The sequence below is a fragment of the Netta rufina genome (genome assembly GCF_964035555.1).
Source record: "Netta rufina genome assembly, chromosome: 1".
Lineage (NCBI taxonomy): Eukaryota > Metazoa > Chordata > Aves > Anseriformes > Anatidae > Netta > Netta rufina.
This window is the reverse complement of record NC_140123.1, coordinates 56,669,928-56,691,536: the sequence shown is the minus strand read 5'-3', so window position 1 is coordinate 56,691,536 and position 21,609 is coordinate 56,669,928. Positions and strand designations below refer to the sequence as shown.

The following is a 21,609-nucleotide window of genomic DNA, read 5'->3' as shown; positions in this document are numbered from 1 at the left end:
GAAAAATGTGTTCCTTATAAATGGTCTGTACTCAGAGCGTTGTGTCCTCATAAGAGAAAAATTATATATATATATATATTTAATTTAAAGTAACATAAGTAATCCTCCTTTACCTATCAAAATTTAGGTACAAACCAAGTTCAATCCCAGGTTATTCTCAACAGAAATGCTTGTTTAGTAATTACGAAATACAATAACATAGAACAAGAAGCCTGACTGATCACATTAAAAACAGAATTCCTTCATTCCTCTTGAAAATAGACTTACTGAAGTAGGGGAAGATGCATGTAGGTAGTACGCCATACAATGTTTCAGACTTTGAGATCTAATATTATCACTTGGATATGGATGAATTTATAAAAATGTGTCCTCATTTTTTAAATAATTCTAGACTAATATAGGTAATGTTTTTATATATCCCTTTTTATTAGAACACATTGTACAGTAGCTCAAATTTTTATTTGCATGTTAAATAATGACACTTTTGAATGAAACAAACTTGCTTCAGAGTAGAAAACCAAACCTACTCTAGCAACATGATAGCTTGATGTTTGATGGCAGTTTTGGTTATGTTTGGTTTAACATGTAAACTAAAATACATGTACATGTTGGCAGCATGTACTCTGCTGAACGGTAAGCTTTCACGTATGTTTCATTCACTCCACAAGCTGTTCATTCTCAAATTTCTCTGTTTTGTCAAACTACTGGCATATATTTAATTATAGCATATGTTTCAACTGATGACTCCTTTTCGCAAGTTTAATTCTTGTTTTTGAAAGCAACAGAAATATCATTCTCAAGTAACAGTCTCAGGTATGTAGATAAAACGTAGCTCACAATGAAAACTCCTCCAGTTAGAATCACAGAAACATAGAATGGTTTGGGTTAGAAGGGACCTTAAAGACCTCCCATTTCCAACCCCCTGCCATGGGCAGGAATACCTCCTACCAGACCAGGCTGCCCAAAGCCCCATCCAACCTGGCCTTGAGCACCTCCAGGGATGGGTTATCCACACCTTCTCTGGGCAAACAAATGTTTGATGATGAATGTTAGGATAGCATTCTGACTTACCTGGTCTTCCTTTGCCCATTGTATTGCATTTGCACCCCTTTGGGGTATCATGTGAATGCATGGTAAAGTGTGTTCCAGGAAATGTAAACCTCCTGCATTAGTGGGTGCTGTAACAGTATTCTTGCAACTCAGCTCACAGTTCTCATCCTTCTTACCTTTGTCAACATCTGAAGGCTTTCCAGTAATCTAGGACCTTGCTGGATGTGAGTGACAGTCAAAGGAAAATGATGCCTTAAAATACTATTTTATTAGGATAGTACCCCCCAAATGCTTTATTTTAATGAAAAAAAGACAAAAATACAGAGCAAAGAAAGCAAAATCTCAAAGTCTAGATAAACATACACGCCTTTATGCATCTCACCATGTGTTATTCTTTTAGTTCTATCAGTCCAAAAGTAAAAAGAAAATAGGCTTTCTAAAAAATCCACGTATTTAAAGTCTTTGCAGTATTTTGGAGGTGTTCTGAAGTCCTTACTGGGTGCATGAAGTCCTTTCTGAGAGATGTGGTTGTTATTTTTTATGGGTTTGGGTGGCTTTTGCTCCTTAAGGGGAACATGATATATAAATTTGAATCTGGGAAAGAGTTAATCAGATTGGAGAATATAAGTCCTGCCTTTGGCTTACATTCAATTCATATGCATTCTTCTGATCTTTATTAGTTAAGTATGTTGTCATCCAATATCCTGTGAAGGATGGAATTCCCAGAAAAAGGTACTCGGGATTCTATAGTTTTATATCATTTTAATTAAATTTCTTAGTAAGCTTGATTTTATTAATTCCTCTCTGGGCTCTTTAAGTATTACTGCCCAAAATGTATAAGGGTATGCTATTAAAAGTTCTCTTTTAATATGGGTGTTGGTCTGTGCTTTGGAGAAACTCTACTTATTCGATGTATTCAGTAATTTAGAATTTACTGCTTCAACAAACTATATTGTGCATTGGGAGAGGAAGTACCCTAGCAGCTCAGGAAAAGGAGCAGGACTCTGGAGATCTGGGTTCAGTTTATTGGCCAAGCACAAATTTCCTGTAGACCTTGAGAAAGTTATTCAGTAGGTGTCATTGCTTTGCTTCACGTTTGTTAAAGTGGTAAAGTGTATCCATCCCAGGTTTGGCTACTGTGGTGTTTAAACATACTGACTATTTGAGAGGCACTTCAATAAGAGGGGATGTGCCATCTAGGTAGGTAAATGGATAGAGCCAGCTCTCTAAAGCTGTGAGTGATGGGAGAAAGAATGATGTGATGTGCGTGCTTTAAGTATCATAAAACCTTTCTAATACAGCTTTTACAAGTCACTTTACGTGCACTAGTTGGATCTGTCAGGTTTTAGTAGTTTTACTTTTGTACAGCCATGCTTACTCTCAAAGACCAGTTCAGGTGTTTCAGCCTGGCAGGCCTTGCTATCTTAGGTATAACATTACAATGGCATGTAGACCAACACAGGTCTGGTGCTATTCTTGATCTAATAATAATTCAGACAGAAAGACCATGCAGAGCTATTGTAACTTGCTTCATCTCACTCAAACGTGTCATTATTGAACCAAATTGCCCAATTAGGTAAAATGAAATCATCAGTCTTTATACTTCTATCACCACTGATCTGCAAAAAGAGGATTTCAGGCAACTTTTGAGAGAGGCCATCTTCCTCTCTGGTGGTTGAATGGCATACAGGCAGAACAGAAACAGCATGTATGTATAGATCTGGAATGTGCACTTGGATACAGGAGCATAGCAGTTAAAAGTGGTAAGACTAAACCATGAGAGATGGGCAGAAAAGATGGGTATTAATCTTGTATTTTAGAAGAACCTTTAACTCAGACACATATCTGCTAAGTTTTCTGTAGTTTTTTAGAACTGCCTGGAAGTAGAAACATGAGAAGTCAGTAACAGTAATGTTCCTGATTTTGATTTGCAAATCTAACCTAATGTGGGGCAAAAAGGCATTTATTTCAGTATAATGTGTTGTGTTTTTTTTTTTTTTTAATTTATTTATTGCATTTTTCTTTCAAGTGTTCCCAAAGGTGCTTTGTGGTCTTTTGTTGCTTGTTCTCACTGCTCCCCAACACTGTCATTGATTTTAAATATTGATTTTCTTTTGTCACTGAAAAAAAATCTTTGTGTTTTCCATTTCAACATGTACCATTTGGCATGAATGCATGCTGAGGCTCCCACATTGCCACATTATTTTGCCGTTGTTGATATTACTTTAACACATTGCAGTGTGTTAGAACTTCCTGCCTACCATGATTTACTCCTACGAGCACGGTAGGAAGCTCTCAGTTCACAAACAAAGAAAAACTGAGTACCAGGTTCCAAAAAAAAGCACTAAAAATCTTTGGAGATGTATTTACCCTTTAATATCATGTTAAAGGCACATGTTGTTTTTTTATTATTATGATTTTATTATTTTTTTCCTGCTTGTTTTAGAGGTTCTTGAAGTTTTTATTACTCCTTCGCTCTCTTCTAAGTCCCCAGAGACTTGTATATGTATACTGATTTAAAGAACTGGGAAATTTCAACTCACATGTTGTTCCATGAAACTGGTTGGTATTGTAGTACCAATAAATGACGTCTTCTGTCTTCTCAGTACATGGATTTGTAATAAACAGAGAAAGTCTGGAAATGTGGTTCCTGTGGAAAACAATGAGAAAGACAATAGTTCCATGTTTGTGCTAATATTTGGGGGTATTCTGTTCAACAGAAATGAAAGACAGCTGGAAATTGAATGCCATTTAGAAAACGCCAGGGAGCACTGTGTGTAATGTGTAAGCATGAATGGAAATGGTCACCTACTCACAAGCTGTGTGTGCACTTATATTGTGATAGTAAAATCTTTCACAAATTAAAGATAGCTTATTCACTTTTAATCATAGGCACTGTCTAGGGAAGTAGAAGGTCACAAAGCTATGATCTGAACAAGCAAGAGGCATTATTATGATTACAGTGCTCTTGAACGTATGATTAATGTCAGAAATTTAATCATGTCTTTTTCCCTCAAAAAAGTTATTCCTTTATGCTGTGTGTTTTTATCAGGATGGTTGTATATATTACAGAAGTTTGGAGAACCTTGAAGGGGTGGACAAAGAAATCAAAAGTAATATAGGAAGACAGAAAACATATGGAGGGTGGAGAAGACATGATTAGAAAAGCAGGAACTGAGTCTTTTAGCAGTTTCATAATGGATAAATGTGAGAGAAAAATGAGACAAAACAGTATTTAGGGATTTTCACTGCTGGAGTAAGAAGAAGAGCACAAATGGGTTTTCTCCTCTTCTCTTTTATGGGACGTAATTCTTGGTGAACCAGAAAAGCATGTTAGTCTATTTATGTACTAATCTGCCCTTTACTGTAACTTTGGGATCCAGTAAAAGGTATGCCTACTCACTCCTATTCTCTTCTTATTCACAAAATGCATATATAAATGACTTTCCTTCAATTAACTGAAGTCCTGTCTTAGAGTGGAAGAAAAATGTTCTCCTTCAGTTGGATAAAATGAACTTTTGATTTGAATGAGTTCATTAACTTATTCAGGCGCTGATTTAATTGATTCCAAATCCTAAACTGCTGAAACTCTTCATTAAAAAAGAAATAATCTACCTTTTTCTATGCCTTATTCTTGCTTAGAAAATCTAGAGAATGCATCAATTAACAGAAGCTTCAATAGTTTGGTGATGTGCTTGGCACTGAAACAGCAGTGAAAAATAGCCATATTAGTTTTACAGGGGAGACTCAGGAGCAGAACATGCAAAGTGCAACGTAAAAGTAAGCCATTAACATTCTGGTGAGGTAAAACAGGGAAAAAATGAGATGGAATGTAAGACTGTGGGGAAACTAAAGATTTTGGCAACAGAACATGCACAAATAAAGTCCAGTCCCACAGTACCATCCTACCTTCAGCTGCATGTAGGAAGATAGTAAATCCTGGGCTTTATGTAAAAAAGAGACTCCAAGTATTCCCCATTTGTTCATAGAGTGTGGGAAGAAGATATGAAACTGTGGAGCAGAGGGATAGAAATTCTATCATCTGGCTAACTCTCAGACTCTGGTTGAGAATTCACAAAACAGGATAGTGTTCAATGTGTGCTCAGTTTCAACTTTATGACATGACACATGAGAAGCTCAAGCTGTGGCCATCCTCTGCTGCCTGCTCCCTCTTTTTCCAGGGTAATCACAGTAGCAATGGCTACTAAAGAGGCAGTGAGTTTTATCCAGGTTTATACCACAGTTCACTGTCTCATCTAGGAATGTAAACTGGCATTATCCAGTTTCCGTTATTGAAAGAAGTTATGAATTCAGACAGCTGAAATTCAGACAGTCCATTTAACCGGAGGAAGGAAGGACTGGACAGGCCAACTATAATGTAAATTAACTGCTATGCTGTTGAGAACCACTATTATTTTCTAATATGAATTCATGGAATCATAATGTCTTTCAGATTGGAAAGGACCTTCAAGATCATCAAATCCAACTGTCTGCCTGACCTACTGAGTCCCCTCACTAAACCTTGTCCTTCAGTGCTACAAAACGGGGACCTTTCACATATTCAGAAAGATTGAGGATCCCATTTTTAAGCAACATCTTTAAAGAAAATCCAATAGCACTGGAGGATCAAACGGTTTTGCCCAAATACAGTTTTTGCATGGTTAAGTTTGCCATTTTTGACTAAAAGGAATCTGAAAAATAATAAGCCTCATAATGTAGGTATTCAAGTGCTCATAAAACTAACAGACAAACAATGCATTCATCTTATCTTCAACAATCGCCATTACTAGAAATAGGCATATACAGATCATCCTTCTCTGAGCTTCTGGATACCCATTTATGCCCTCATTCTCTGTCTTGGACTTCAGCAATCATTCATTTAGGGACTTCCTGGAGTGGATGTTAAATTTAGGCCATTATATTTAGTATCCATTGATGGATTTGTCGGTTATAAATTTGCCCAGCCTTTTTTTGAACCCATTTATCGTTTTGGCCTCCAGAACAACTTGCAGGAATAAGCTACATAAAGTAACTATATAGCATTTCAGTTGATTACAATTGAGGAATTTGATTTTCCTGAGATTACTCAGAAATAGAAAAATTTTAGTACAAACATTATTGTTTGTAATTTTGAGACTGATGCTATTTATTTTTTTCTATGAAATTAAGTATTTGAAATTCCCTCCTTCCTTCCTTCCTTCCTTCCTTCCTTCCTTCCTTCCTTCCTTCCTTCCTTCCTTCCTTCCTTCCTTCCTTCCTTCCTTCCTTCCTTCCTTCCTTCCTCCTTCCTTCCTTCCTTCCTTCCCTGCCTGTCTTCTCTCTCTCTTTTCTATTTTTCTTTTTTCTTCCCTGCCTGCTTGCCTTCTTTTCCTTTGTAACCATTATAACTAAGCACATTAACAATGACTTAGAGACATAGTTCTTCTTTGTTCTTAGTTTCTTCTCCTTAGTTTTCCATTTACTTCACCTGTCTGTTCTTGTTCATTGCAACTGAAGTAAATCACCAGCCACAGTTCGTAGCAATCTAACTGCAGAAAATAAACATAAAGAAGGAAAACACATTACTGATTTCCCTGTTCTACATTTGAACAGATAGATTTCATGAACATGAATTCCTCAGCTTGGACGTGTAATTTTCCTGCAGACTTAGAGTATCAGAATCCCATCACAAATACAAAACAGATAGGAGTTAAACTATGATTTAGGCTTATGAAAGGATAATGGTTTTCCTTGGCAGGATTCTTTATTAGAGGAGGGCCTGCTGCAGCAGAAGACATGGTCACATGAGGCCCTTGGCATCTGCTTGGGAGATTTAAAATGGAGTATTTGGAATTTCTCTGAGGCAGTATGTTTTAAAAATCTTGGTATCACAGACTTAAGAAAGCTTTGGCTGACACTTACAATCAGTCAAGATCTCTGAACTTCTCCTTATTTTTGGAAAATCTGAGAGTAGAACCTTTTGCGTAACCCTGATTTCAAATGGGGCCCCAGAAAAACTGTATGCTGCAGTGAAAAGATCATTTTATATATATATATATATATATATATATATATATATATATATATATATATATGTAAAATTTTGACTCTCTTTTGCATAGGCATTGACAGTTCACCCATAAAGTGGCATTAGGTAGTGACATTCAGCCCTTCCAATGCTGTGGTCAAATTAACTAGCAAGAAATCTCACATGCTAAAGATATGCAAGTTGTTATAATATTTTTTAAAAGACTGCTCTGGGTGTATGCTTCTTTTTTTTAACACGAGTATTTTTGCTGTTATTTGAGCAGGCAGAGGGGGACCAATTTTTTTCGCGTTCTTTTCAGTGATGGACTTCAATACAGCCTGTAGTCATAATTTGCACTTACAATTTGAGGGGCACATCAGTGTCAGTAGATTATAGAAGCTATTCAGTAATGCCACTAAAATTAAAGTTCAGCTGAGTTTCCTTTAGAAAAAAATATTTCTGGGGTTAAATATGTCCAGTGTTTCAAATCCCATCAAATTGAAAACAGGTATTTAAATTGTCATGTAGCTTTTTTGTGTTTAGCACAATTACAGCAATCAAATTGTTGGAAGCAGCAGCAGCAGCAGCATGACTTCCTTTAGAGCTGTAACTCAGATGACAAATCTGAGCAAAGTGGAAGACTGCAGAGTCTTAGAATAAAATTAGCAGGGATATTTTTTTTTTTTTCATAAGAGTTGTTTTTGCCCCATTATTTTCCGTATTTCTCAAAGAAAGGTCTGTTTTCACTAGGACTGCATAGAACATTGGGTACTACGGCTCTATAAATTGGTAGATTTAAAATCTGGGTTCTTTATAGAATTTTGAAACTTTAAAAAATATCTCTGCAGTGTCTTTTTATTATTGTTGGGTTACTCAGTAGTCAGTGAAGAGAGTGATTCGTATCATGAATCCGAAAGTGAATTTTCTATACACATGCTGGGGGTGCTGAATTGCCTCTTGTATTGTCTTCTTCTTGCCTCTTCATTTCTACAGAGAGGTTACATGAACTGAGTGGCCTTCTTAGCTCCTATGAGTAATTCGGGTGAATCTGAGCTAAGCAAACAGCTCTTGGTAAATCCTGAAATATCTAAGTGTCTATTTCATATTCATATGACAAAAATTATCTTCAAGGTTTCCTAAACATATCTAACCTCATAACCACACTTCTCATAAGTATTTTTATGAGAAAAAGTTTTTGCCTTATCATATTCTTAGTATTCTGAACACTGACTGTAAATTCTCTGAGAGCCAGCAGGGTCCTGATTCATCCCCCATGTCCTTAAACCCTTAGCAGGTGCCTTTGTTACGATCATAGAGGTACAGGGTCCTCATACAGCCAGTGGAGGAAAATGGGCATTGCCAGAGGGCACCTGAGGATCTGACTCTGGTGGTGTCCATTGCTCTACAGACTGCATCCAAGTGGAAGGGCTTTACTTTCCTATTCTGGGTGTGCCAGTGGTTTTAGGATAAATCTGTAAAGCCAAAGTCTGTACCTCCATTTTCTCCAGTACTTCATAATAATCTGTTTTTAGAGTTTGTGTGTCCTTGGAAGCTTAGTAAAATTTATATAGTGCAAAAGCAGAAAAGCTTTTTCTTAGAAAAAAAAAAAAAAAAAAAAAAAGTTACTATTTCAAGCTCTATCTCACAAATAAGCTTTTATAATATACAGTCCTGTCTTTTTTTTCTTTTTTTTTTTTTTTTTTTTTTTAGAGGGGACAGCTTAATTACCACTGAGTAGTGCGAATGCATTGGTTCTTTAAAGATGTTGCTTCAAACACATCAAGATCATCATAAGGGGTGTGGTTTAGTGGTGTAAATTGGTAGGTCAGGTTGATGATTGGACTTGATGATATTGAAGGTCCTTTCCAACCTAAATGCATCTATGGTTTTACATATTTATTTTATTTTCTATGCAGATTTAAAGCAAAATCGAGTCTTGTTTCTGGAAGCATGCCTACTGAATTTTCATATGTATTTTGCACCTATTAAATCCTACTGAAAACAGTAAAAGGTACCTAGAGCTTTGAGAATCGTTTTTATATGTGTGATTTCATTGACATGAATGCAGTTATTATATAGAGAAGTATTTGCACAGTCATATCATGGTAAAGTCTATATCCTTTATGCTTTGTTAATCTTGAAGTTCACCAGCTGGAGAGAAGCATCTTCAGCTGACCTATGCATTTTTACAAGCTAGAAAGCTGCAGTTCAGTGTAGTAAATTCAGATCTTCGAGCTGATTCCCTCACAGATTTGTTTTCCCTTCCTAGGATTCCCCTTCCCTCCTACACTTACCTCAGATCTTTGAAAAGAGGGGCTTTGAGGTCCAGGAGGCAATGGAAATGTGGCATATGGAGGAAGGCTGACTTGCTTGGTGTTTACTGTATGTAAACTGAGAGCAAGTGTTTGCAGCCATGCTTTGGTATAGATGTACTTTTACTTCTAGCCTGAGATTTAGTTTGATGTTCAGGGTATTCTGCAGTCTGAGGTCTTTTTTGTTGTCTGTTAATTTAATTCTTTCATATTAAAAAAATATATAGTTTATGTTCTCATCTCAGAGGTTTTGAAAAATTTATAAAACTCAACTGTCACAATAGGAGTGCAATAAGGATGTCACAGTACGGATGGATACCTAGCACAGAGGCTATCTGGACTGTGCCTTTCACACTTGCTTCTCTAGAACAGTGTAGTCATGTCCACTGTACACTGTACTTGGCCCTTGTTCTTTTCTGAACCCTGTGGCATCCTTCTGTCCTTCTGGTGCAAGTGTTTCTCCATGCGTTTTTCATTTCTGAGTGTCTAAGATGTTAGGAAGGTTATGTTGCAGCTCACCAGAATGGTAATTCTGTGGTCTGATGCTGAGATCAGGCACCACGTACCAGTAGGTTTGGTATTGGGGTGAGGGAGGTGGGTCAAAACTGAAGATTTCTGTGACAACAGAAGATTGAACAGAATGGAGGGAACCATGGTTGCTCTCAAAGAGAGCTAACTGAAGAGGCCTGAACCAGAGCCATGCAGCCAGCTAACAATTAAGCATGCTGGTCATGGTGGTCAGTTTTTGAAGTTGTGTCTTGGCTTTCTTCCATTTCATACAGCAAAAGCACCAGCTGGTACTAGAGAATTAATTTTCCTCAGATGAAAGCTTTTTAACAAACTCTTTCATAACATGGGTAGGATAAAGCATAACACTTAGGCATGGAAAACAAGAATGCCTGGTTGTTAATGCTGAGTATTTAAAAGGAGTGAGTAGAGAGGACATAAAGCTATTCTAGGGTAGAGCAGAGTGTACAATATATGATACGAAGGATGTATGACTAAGAGTAATTAGGAAACAGAAAATGTATGGTAAACAATTAATGTTGTAGGCTGTCTGAAAGAGTTTGTGTGGTAATAGGGAAATGCCCTCCTATGATTCTTGTCAGGCCAGGCTGGAAAAAAGGCTAGAAAATAATTCTTCATTGGTAGGGATAAAGGTTTGATACAATGGAAAATTCTTTTACTTTCTTATAAGATAAGAAAGATAGAAATGAATCACAAAAAAAGTGGCACTCAATTATGTTGGATTTTTTTCCCCAGGTTTGCCTGGTAGCCATGATAAGTTTCCTAAGGAAATTCCACTTTGAATAATTGAATAAAGCCTGAGACTTCGTACTTTAAGTGCAATACATTATTTTGCTATTAATGCCACCTGTTATTTATAATGTATGTGTTGACATTTTATTAATTGCACTGTGCTCAAAGTATGTTCAAATCATACCATTTGCTCTAGCACAGACTTTTCAGAAAAGTTAGACTCGGGAAAGCAGATACATACACTAGCAGGCTTGATTTCAGAATCTGTCTCTGCTAATCTCTGCTAATATAGCAGAGTTGGCAGTATGTGTGCTGTGCTCCTTTATTTCTGGCCTCCACTTTCCTCTGTACGATCCTACATATTCAGAGGAGGAACTGGAACACTAATTAGTGAAAGCTGACTGTACACTCAATTCTCTCCTTCATGCTATCTTTATCTGCATACACTTTTGCCATCCAGTCTGTTATTCTGTTGGCTCAGAGCTATCGTCTTGGATATCTTCTCAGTTTTCTAAGATATCTTCTAAGCCTTTTCTCTTCTGCTGAGAAACTGCCTCTCACTAACTACTCATAGTTGTTTGTAAGAGAAGCCTTACTATTTTTACCCTAAGTCAGTCAATGTCATCCCATGCCCAAAGTAAGATTTTCTGGTTCTACAGAGCTTAGAAGCCACCACCAGTAAATCCATCCACCAATCCTTAATCTCTTTTTTTTCCCATAGCCTTCAGTCTATACTGGCTGTCCTTAACCAAGTCTGATAAGCCTTCACTGTTCAGACCTACTTTCCCTCATCCATTTAGTTGCTGCCACTCAAGCTGAAGTCTTAAAGTTGTACATGCTTCACTCTTTTACTGAAAACAGTTACTGAAACAGGGCAGAAATAAAGCAACTTTAACAGAGCAACTGAGCAACTCCATTATGGATGAGCAGTTCCATGCTCCACCTCTGGAGGATAATCTGAATCATTTGTTCTGGGCGTCTTTATTTTTCACTGTGTGCAGGCTAGTTGTATGCTTCATGGAGCCAGAATAGCTTCTGTACTACTACTATACTGTACTCTTTTTTGTATTGATTAACCCTTTCCTATTAAATCAAACAGTATTTTGTTTGCTGCTAGATATTGAGTAGACTTTAGCCCTACCTACCTGTAGTATAAGGTCAGAATACAGCTGTTATCTCAGCACCGTTTGCTTGTTGTTGTACCATTACACTCTAATAGCAATCATTCTACTAAGCACACTCAAAGATAAGCTTATTTGAAAGGGAAAATTTAGCAACGATAAATTCTGCAAACCAAACTGTTTTTCCTATATTTGTACATTAACTCCTTTAAGTAAACTTCCCACTTTTCTGAGCATTGCTCAGTTTCTTTCTGAGTGTCTCTCAGTTCAATAAAATGACTTTGTTGAACAAAAGATTGAAATTCACCAAAGCAATTTAACTAAATGCCCCACTCAACTATTTGCATGGCATGGCTAGTCTGTTGCAAGGCTGCCTTCTGTAAAAGACAAAAAAAAATAAAATAAAAAAATACAAGCCACCTCCTCTACAGGGACTTGTTTAAGAAACAGCAGTAACGCCTAAGGAGCAGCAGCAATTTCTGCCATGACCCGACCATGACAGCAGAATATTTCCAGTAGCACTGAATTAAAGAGAGGGCAAGAGAAAAAGAAAGGTGCTATGGCACTAGTAAGGCATAACCATAATGCACAGCCACCTGTAACCCACTACTCAGCTCTACCTTGGAAAAGTGTGGCAGGACATGGCAGGCAACACACTAGCAATTCATATTTTCACCCTATTGAGTCAGATACTTATAAAATGTGGAACACAGTAGTAATGACAGGCTAGAAAAAGTTTCTGGCAGCTTGGTTAGCATCACAGAGTTTCAGCAGATGCAGACATTGAATACAGTTCTCTAAGAAAGTATTGGCTGCCTTAGTTTGAAGCCATCCTTCTGGTTATGCCATTCTCTGCCTCACTCCACCACGTTTTACAGGGGTTTTCATTTACTGAGGTGGATCATACAGCTCCTTCAAGTTCACTGAAAAGTTTGGAAACTTTGTTCAGCGCTTTAGTGACCATGTCATTAAAGACTGAGTTATAGCATGCACACACCAGACGTACACGATCTTAATTCCACCATTTTATAACTTTATATCTTTGGAGATTTAATACTGTTCTGTTGTTCCCAGATTTAATTTTAACAGGAAGAAAATTTCAATGAAACCTATTGAGCATATAGGTCTGTCATGGTTTAACCTGGCCAGCAGCTAAACACCACACAGCCGTTCGCTCACCCTCCCCGCTCCCTCTCTGGGACGGGGGAGAGAAATGGAAAGTGAAACCCGTGAGTTGAGATAAAAACAGTTTAATAAGACAGGAAAATAATAATAACAATAATAATTAATAATAATAATAATAATAGTAATACAATGATGATAATAGTACTACTACTAATAATGTGTACAAACAAGTGATGCACAATGCAATTGCTCACCACCCGCTGACCGATGCCCAGCCTAACCCTGAGCAGTCCGGCCACCCTCCCCCGGCTAGCCACCCCTATATATTGTTTAGCATGATGTCAGATGGTATGGAATACCCCTTTGGCTAGTTTGGGTCACCTGTCCTGGGCCTGTCCCCTCCCAGCTCTTGCTGCACCCCCAGCCTGCCCGTTGGCAGGACAGAGCAAGAAGCTGAGATGTCCTTGGCTTAGTATAAGCACTGCTCTGCAACAATTAAAACATTGGGGTGTTATCAGCAGTCTTCTCATCCTAAGCCAAAACATAGCATTCTACCAGCTACTAGGAAGAAAATTAACTCTGTTCTAACTGAAACCAGGACAAGGTCCTTATTTTGTCTCCTGAATATGTGTAGTTTATTCAGCAAGAATTCAGTTTAGCAAACATAGGCATATGTTTGAATCTCATTAAAGCCTTTGAAACGTGTAAAGATTTTGTACCCTAGTCCTCTTATTGATGCCATTGGGATTGTTTGTGGAAAGGTAAGCATGCAGGAATGGATGGGAGACTGGCTTACACTATGTCTTACACTATGTCTTATTTTGTATTTTTTTTTTTTTTTTGTGGTATATTTGTTTTATTTGTGTGCTTCGAGTGAGAAGGATTCCCCTGAGAGGAGAGCACTGACCTGTTTTCAAGGATGCCACAGAGCACGCTTCAAATGGAAATGGTTGCAAAGGATGTGGATAATGTCAGGCAAGGCATCATTCCATTAAAGCATTAGGATCTTGCAACTTATGCCATGAGACTTGGAGGTGGCAGTGAGCAAGAATCCTCAGAGAGGTGATAAGAAATTTCCTGGGGAATAGAGCAGGCTGAGCAGAGTTTATTGCAATTGAGAATGTCATTGAGTTCACTAAAACAAAGCCTGGAACAATGATCTGTCTACAAGGACACTTGGACAAGGAGAGAGCCATCTAAGAGCCTTTTGAATTCCTATGATTTCTAATCAAGTTGTTTTGTGTTTTGTTTTGTTTCATTTTTCCTTTTTTAAAGAGTTAACTTTCTACTTTTCTTTCAAGTAAAATACAGACTTTTTTTTTTTTTTTTTGTCATTGATGGTAGTATTGCTTAAAAGCTTTTTGGTCTTTTTAGGGCAGATTTCTCTAAGGAAAAGGTCTGAGTAGATCCATCACAAAAGGAGTACTGACTTGGAGTCAGTCAACAAACCCTTTAAAGAGAAAACTGATACAGAATACAAAGAGCTCTAGGATTACCTCAAGTGAACATTATTTTAAAGAATGAAGTAAAGCAGTTTAGCTTCAAACTAATCTTTGTAAGAATAATATACAATATTTTTTATTAGAAACAGCTTTCATTCTCTGTTCAAAATTCTATCCCCAAATCAGCTTCATCTGTAAACTATTCTACAGTAAGAAAAATTAAAAAACAGGTACAAAGACATCAACTTTGGCTTGCAGGTCTTTCATTTGAGTGTTCTGAAGCAGGTTGTTATTCACTGAACAAGCTGCAAAAGAGGATGATTCACTGCTTTTGGTCTGGGTTTCTGAAAGGAAATTGGTGGGGAATTCTCAGTGTTTTGCCATGCTAAATAGAGCCAAGTGACAGTGTTTAGAGACCTTGTTCTACCTATTCCTACCCTATCCCTCAGAGAAGAACATCCACTGAGGAGGACAGGGTGTGTGGCCAGTGCAGTTTTTTCCACCCTCTGTTCCTCCAAATTTTCTCTCTTTCCATTTGGGAGAAGCGCAGAAGATAAATAGTAGAACCCTGGCATTATCAGACACAGCAAGAGCTGTGCCACCAGTTGCAGTGGAGAAGGATTTCATCTCTAATGTTCTGAATATACAGTATTGTTTTGGCAGTCATTAAAAATTGGTTGAAATAGATTGGAATAAATCAGATATCAGACAGTCATGAAAAAAATAAAAATGCCATAAACCCGTGAGGCAAAAGGGACGTGCTCTAGGGAGGTATGGGAGAAACTAGCTATTTATTTCTCCCAGCTATAAATATGATGAAAAAAGGAAGTTCCTTAAATTTACTGTAGCTATAAAAAATTCATTTTCCTGCATATCCTTAATCTTGAACGCATTTCTACAGTACTGTCTAGTTCTTGGAATTAATGATGTTCTGTACTTTAGCGATTCCAAGAATTGTTTTGTACTTACTTAATTTCTTCAGAGGAACTTACATGCTTAAATCCTCTGGCTGTTTGAAAATCTTGATCTCTAAGACTATTCCAGATGTGAGTCTGCTGTGTTTTCATAAACCAGTAAGAAGCTTATGATGAGACATTTTAGTGGACATACAGAAGACATAGTAAATGCTACAAACTCTTTTCGGTGGATTGTGATTATGCAAATGTCTTAAGCTAAAAACATTAGGAACTTGCATCATCATTTAAATTAAAGGCCAGTAATACCAGTGGGTATATATAAAACAGTGTAGTTAGTCTCACAAATCATTTGGAAAATTGTCTGTAATAATATGAACACTTAGGTTCCTTAGGCACAGAATGGAAAACAAAATAAATTGTAAATGTATATTTTGTTTCTATTCATTATTAATCATGACTATATAGCGAGTAAGATTAACCCTACTGGCTGTTTAAGAGAAGAATAAGCTTTGTTATGCAAAGAGTGAACAATAGAATTTAACTGCGGTTTACAAAAGGTTGTGGGTGGGATAACATTATTTGAAATTGTAAATTAGCAACATTAACTGAAAATTAATTTTAAAATTACTTAAAAGTCATATGGGTGGGAATGGGGGCAAGGATAGATATTTATGGATAGGTGTTGATACAAAGGTTGTACAACAAAGGTTGACATAGAAGGGAATGGAGGGGTTTTTTTGCCAATTTTCTGACAATTAAATGTACTGATCGGACTTGATCACCTTAGGCACTCTTATCATTAGCAGAAAGAAATCTATGGAAGGTGATTCATATAATTTGAAGATAGTAATTGATAACAGCTCAAATTCCAGGTGATTTAAAGGTGATTTGAAGTTCCAGCCATATTCACTCTTCAAATACTGAACCACGTACTGAGCCGACACATTTTCACTGGGCCTTACTCTTCATATATTAACAACAAGTTTTTGAGCATATTCTAATTTGCAGGCACACAAAATTTCATCTGTTAGAAATAAAGCTATAGTTTGCCAAAGCTGAAAATTGGACACATATGTCTGTATAGTCTGTAATTCATAGGTATTTAGAATGGCATATTAGCTCAGCATGCTACAATATGACAGTGACAGCAATTCCCTCTAAATAATTTGTAGAGGCTAAAAGTACACTGGGAGTGTGTATTTCATGATGTCTTACAAACAGTTCTTCAATTTTGCATGTATTTCAGTGGCCTTCGGTTTTGGTAAAGACAAAATGGCTTTCTTAATACCTGATATAATCAAAATCATATAAAATACATGCTTATGAAATAGCTTGAATTTCTATATTTTCCTGTTTTTCAGAGATGACTGTATACATGGAAATACTATTGTATTGTATATATCAGTGTGACCTTTTATAAAAGAGCTGTAGATCTTCTTCCTTGGAAAAATAAAACCAACTGAATGATTTTCAAATGAGAAAACATAAATTTGCAGAACTTGCAGCAATATTGTCAGATTTATGTTATTAGCTTGTTTTATCATTTAATTACAGCATACTTCCTCTTTCCTCAAGTCTTATGAGATACCTTATAATTCCATTGAGAATTATCAAATAAGAATTATATGCTACAAATATAGGACAACAGAATTTTCCTATCAAAGGATATTCCTTTGTTGCTCCAAAAATGTTTGATGCTAACATTTTTAAAGAAACCCTTTGAAGTTAACTTCAATGGAAACTCTTACCATTCAAACTAGAAGAGATTTAGTTTACTAATTAGCTCCTTCATTTTGATTTAGTATATATCAAAATCAATTCACAATTATAGATTATTTTTTAATTAAACTTTTTAAAACAGCTGTGTATGTGCTGATGCCAAACTTTCAACCTGCCTTTCTCTTTTATTTAATTTCTTTTCTTTTCAATTCCCACCTTGATTTAACATTCTGCATGTTTAAGCGAACAGTACACTCACCAGCTGAAAAGCAAGAAGTCTCATGTAAATTCTTATCCTGGAATGAGTTACACTGTCCACAAATGGCCGTTCCTCTATCATTGCCATCAAGGTTACATCAGTACTCTTAACAAGCTCACTATGGTTCTGAAAGCTTTGTTCTCCTTTGCTTCAGTTCTGCTTTCCTGTCCTTCACATGAAGTGAGGATGAGATTTTTTACGTTCCACCCCATGTACTCTCACACCAGGTAAATATTTGTGCAATGACAATTCATGAAGGACATATGGGAATAATTTTTTAAAGGATGGGTTTTAGGGAGAAGAGCATCATAAGAGCTATTTTGTATTTTTTATGTATTTTCTTTTTACTTAAACAGCTTTTTCCTATCCATGTTGTTTTTGTGTATTGAGGGTACACCCACAAAATTTATTATTTTCATACAAAATCACACATTACCTTGGGTGTCTTTACTGCTTTCTCAATCCCACTTATTTTACTGTAATCTCATCCATTTCTAGCAGCATTCTGCAAAGCGGCTCTTAACTAGGTAAAACTGACATTGTTGCAAATAGGGTCTATCTGCAGCTAAGCAGACATGCAGAACCTGTGCTCAGCAAACTAGAAGAGGCAAATACAGTTCCAACAGGTTGCGATGGTGAAAAGAGTCCAAGAAATGGAATTGTACACCCCTAAAAATGGTCTCCCAGCCTTTGAAACAAGACTTACCTCCATTTGATCCATCTGTTGATTTGCCTTTTGAAGGACCTACTGGGTTTTCTGCAATAAGTATGACCATAGTTATGACACTGTGTGGTATGTTTATCTCTTTTCATATGTCATCTACATTTTTAACTCTTCTTAATCCTATTTGGAAAAACAGTAAGAAACATGGGAATAATATGCAGGTTTGGGAAATACTATTTTTCTTTTTTTTTTTTTGGGGGGGGGGAGGTAGCAGAATGAGTTTCAAAGAGGACTGAAATTTGGATTAATGATGGTTTAGATTATTAGGCTTGAGACAATCTTAACGTCTTTTCTCTCTTTTCTTTAAATAAAATTATTAAAATAAACACTATAGAAGACAGCAACATTGAAAATGACCATTATAAGTCACTTTTGTGTATCGTTACAAAAATGAAGAGCTATTGTGCAACTCATTCAATTACCAAACTATTTTTGTGTGGATATTGAACTAAATTTGTAATGATGAACTTCAAAATAACCAGAAAGCTGCAGTCTCCCATGTCTTATGATTCTCGCCTCATCAAGATTCCTGTGTGGCCCAGTCCAAATCCAACCTTAATTCCATTAGCGTAGAGTTAACATATTTTTATTCTGAAATGCTGTTGTATTTCATCAAGGCCACATTAGTTTGAGTTGCCTTTCCATGCCTACACCTCCAGTTCTACATTAGTGAAGGGAAGACAGATTTCACAGCTGTAGCTCAGTAGTGGGTGTAGCAGGTGGACGTGGAGAATGGATCCCTTTTAAGAAAAAGGAAAGGGCATAGGCAGTCACTGCCTCTTGCCCTACAAATTAATGGCAGTCAAAATCTCTGATTAGCTCTGCTGTCCCCTGACTAAAGGTGACAGAGCCTATAAGTAGTCAGCAGTTTCCCACACTACTCCAGTTCGGTGAAAATACTCCAGTGACTCTTCTGTGAGTTATATTTTGTTTGAATGCAAGCTGCTTTATTAGAAAGTAGGTTTTGAGTCTGAGTGCAAATTCTTCTTTCATTCTAATTATTCATCTGATCACTTCTTTAATGGAGCATTTGATTTATTTCAAAGTAATCTCTGCTTTTATATGTAAATCACAAGTTTTTGAGAAGAGTGTGGTAATTAAATTATGCAAGGAAAATGCAAAGAAAAACTGTTCTAATCAAAAGGTGGAAATTCCATCAAAATGTTTTATATTTATTTATACAGCCAAGTAACTCATTTTAGAAAAACATTATTTTCTAAAAATGAGATTTTCAGTAGCATGCTGCTATGGATATGTTCTCTGTTTTTCCCCTCCCATACCTGAGTAACTACTTCTGAATGTTCTAAACCTTTTTGTATGAAGCAGATGCATGTGTGTTTTGAAACATATCCACTGTGTGCTGAATTTAATTCAATTACCAATTTCCCGACACAAAAACTTCTCCCACAGTGTGAAGTTTTATTGCTTCATTTGGGCACATAAACACTATTATATAAAGGTGATAGAGACCAGAACCTGTAGTGTTTTAAGAGAGGTAACTATTGCCTGTCCAAACTATATAGTACTCTGTGTTCCTAAGACAAGTAAATATAGCAACCCAGAAGATTAATTAACTGTTAGGCAGGGCATTGAAATCTGAAATCAGTAATCAGTACAAATGAGCAGCACAACCCAGGAAAAGATTTTCATTAATTCTGGGTAGAATTGCGCAAATTTGGTAGTTTTTGGTTAGGAAGGGAAGTTCTCAAAGAACTGAAGTATTCTTGTACTGCTAGTGATGTCCAAGTACTTCTGTAAGTTTTAAACAGCTTGACCATCTAAGAGCTATGAAAAAGCACTGAAATTTAGCTCATTAAAGAATTTCAAAACACTCATGCTATAAGTGTTGTAGTAAGATAAAAAACTGTAATAAGACCTATGAGAAGATAAGTAACTCTACTTCAGTTTGGCACTTTTCCATGAAGGATAGGATTCCCAGTCTTTGTCTGGGAAATTCAAATAGCATAATTCAATAGTAGTAAAAAGAAAACCCACTTAAAAAAAGTTCCTTGAGGATCTGCTTTCTAAGAAGCTCATTTTTATACTGTTTGGAAATTATGGCAGCAAGATCTCTGAAGGGGGAACTAAATGCATAAACACACATATTTTGATACTGGAAAAGAAGTTATTCAGAGGGACATATTTATTGCTGTTCCTATATTAGACAGCCTTTGAAACATTTGGGTATTATTTCTGCTTTTTCATCATCACTTCACCACAGAACAGGTGGGTTCCAAATTCCTTACCTACTCACTCATCACCCCTGCAATTTGGAGGAAAGTTGAAGCACATGTGATAATCAATTACTAGTCAAAGTGAGAGTTGATATGTTGCCATAGGAGTGATCAACATTTTATGTACTACTGCTTGCCTATGGTACAGCTTTTGAATAATGGCAAATAGATTTAGTCTTAGAGATGGAGCTGTCCTGCATAGTAAACAAGACATTTTTATGTTGTTGTTGTTTTCCTCTTTGTGGTTAAAATATTTTCAAAATAAAAGTATACAAAAATAGGAATTGTCAACATTATTGATGTGCGTGAAATAGTACCTAAAGAGTGCTCTTAAAGTAACTAAAGAGGACCTAAAAGAAAGGAGGAGAGGAAAGCTTTGTCAGGGAGTGTAGTGATAGGAAAAGGAGTACTGGTTTTAAACTAAAAAAGGGTAAGAAATTTAGATTAGATATTAGGAAGATTATTTTTTTTCCTATGAGAAAAAAATGGTGGTGAGGCACTGGCACAGGTTGTCCAGAGAAGCTGTGGATGCCCCATCCCTGAAGGTGTTCAAGGCCAGGCTGGATGGTGCTTTGGACAACCTGATGTAGTGGGAGGTGTCCCTGTCTATGGCAGGGTGTTGGAACTGGGTGGTCTTTAAAGTGCTTTCCAATCCAAACTATTCTATGATTCATGATATGTAGAGGATTCAGAAACAATATGTAAATACAATGTTGTATAGCAGATTCTGAAGCAACTTGAGGTTTCAGAGAAAATTAGAAAATGTAGATTAAGAATGTGAAATGCATCCATCATAACACGGCCAACAGAGCACAGCATCAAAAATTAGCTAGAAATTTGGCCTACTCTCTAAGTGTGTATATATATACAGACACACATATAGAGATGTGTGTACACACTTTTCAAAACACATTTATGTGGACATATGGTGTATTAATCCATAATGTAACGTGGTGGGAGTGTTAGGTTGGGTCTTTACCTCTTCCTGAATCTGACATTAAGTGCATTTACCACTGTGCTTTTAAACTAATTCAGATATCTAAGCTACTGTTAAGAGAGCAGTGATAATTTGAAAATGTAGATTTTTTTTTTTATTATTTTGAAAGGAAAAGAAGCTGAAGGCTTTATTTCTGAAAGTACTATGGTGCTAGGAATCATATGAATTCACATAGGACAGATGGGCGATTAATTATATCTTGGTAAAGTACAGGGTCCTCTTCATTCCTACAGCTTAGATGAAGAGACTGGTAATAAACCAAAAATTATTTTGGCCTGTTTTGTTTTATTTTTTATAAAATAATTCTTTTGACTCATTGTGTTTGCTGAATTGAACAGTGTTGCAATGTTTAGAAAAAAAAAAAGAGTTAAATTTCTATTCATCTTCTGTCAGTTCTGTTTTGAATTTCAGAGCTTTAAGAAAATTACTGGTGAGGTGATGA

The 21,609-nt window shown here is 36.5% G+C and overlaps 1 protein-coding gene across 2 annotated transcripts in view; it reads left to right on the top strand.

The window, feature by feature from the left end:
* Nucleotides 1-21,609, top strand: part of NALCN (sodium leak channel, non-selective) — a gene marked incomplete at both ends in the record, with an annotated part of 218,699 nt that overhangs the window by 80,851 nt on the left and 116,239 nt on the right. The window lies entirely within an intron of this gene.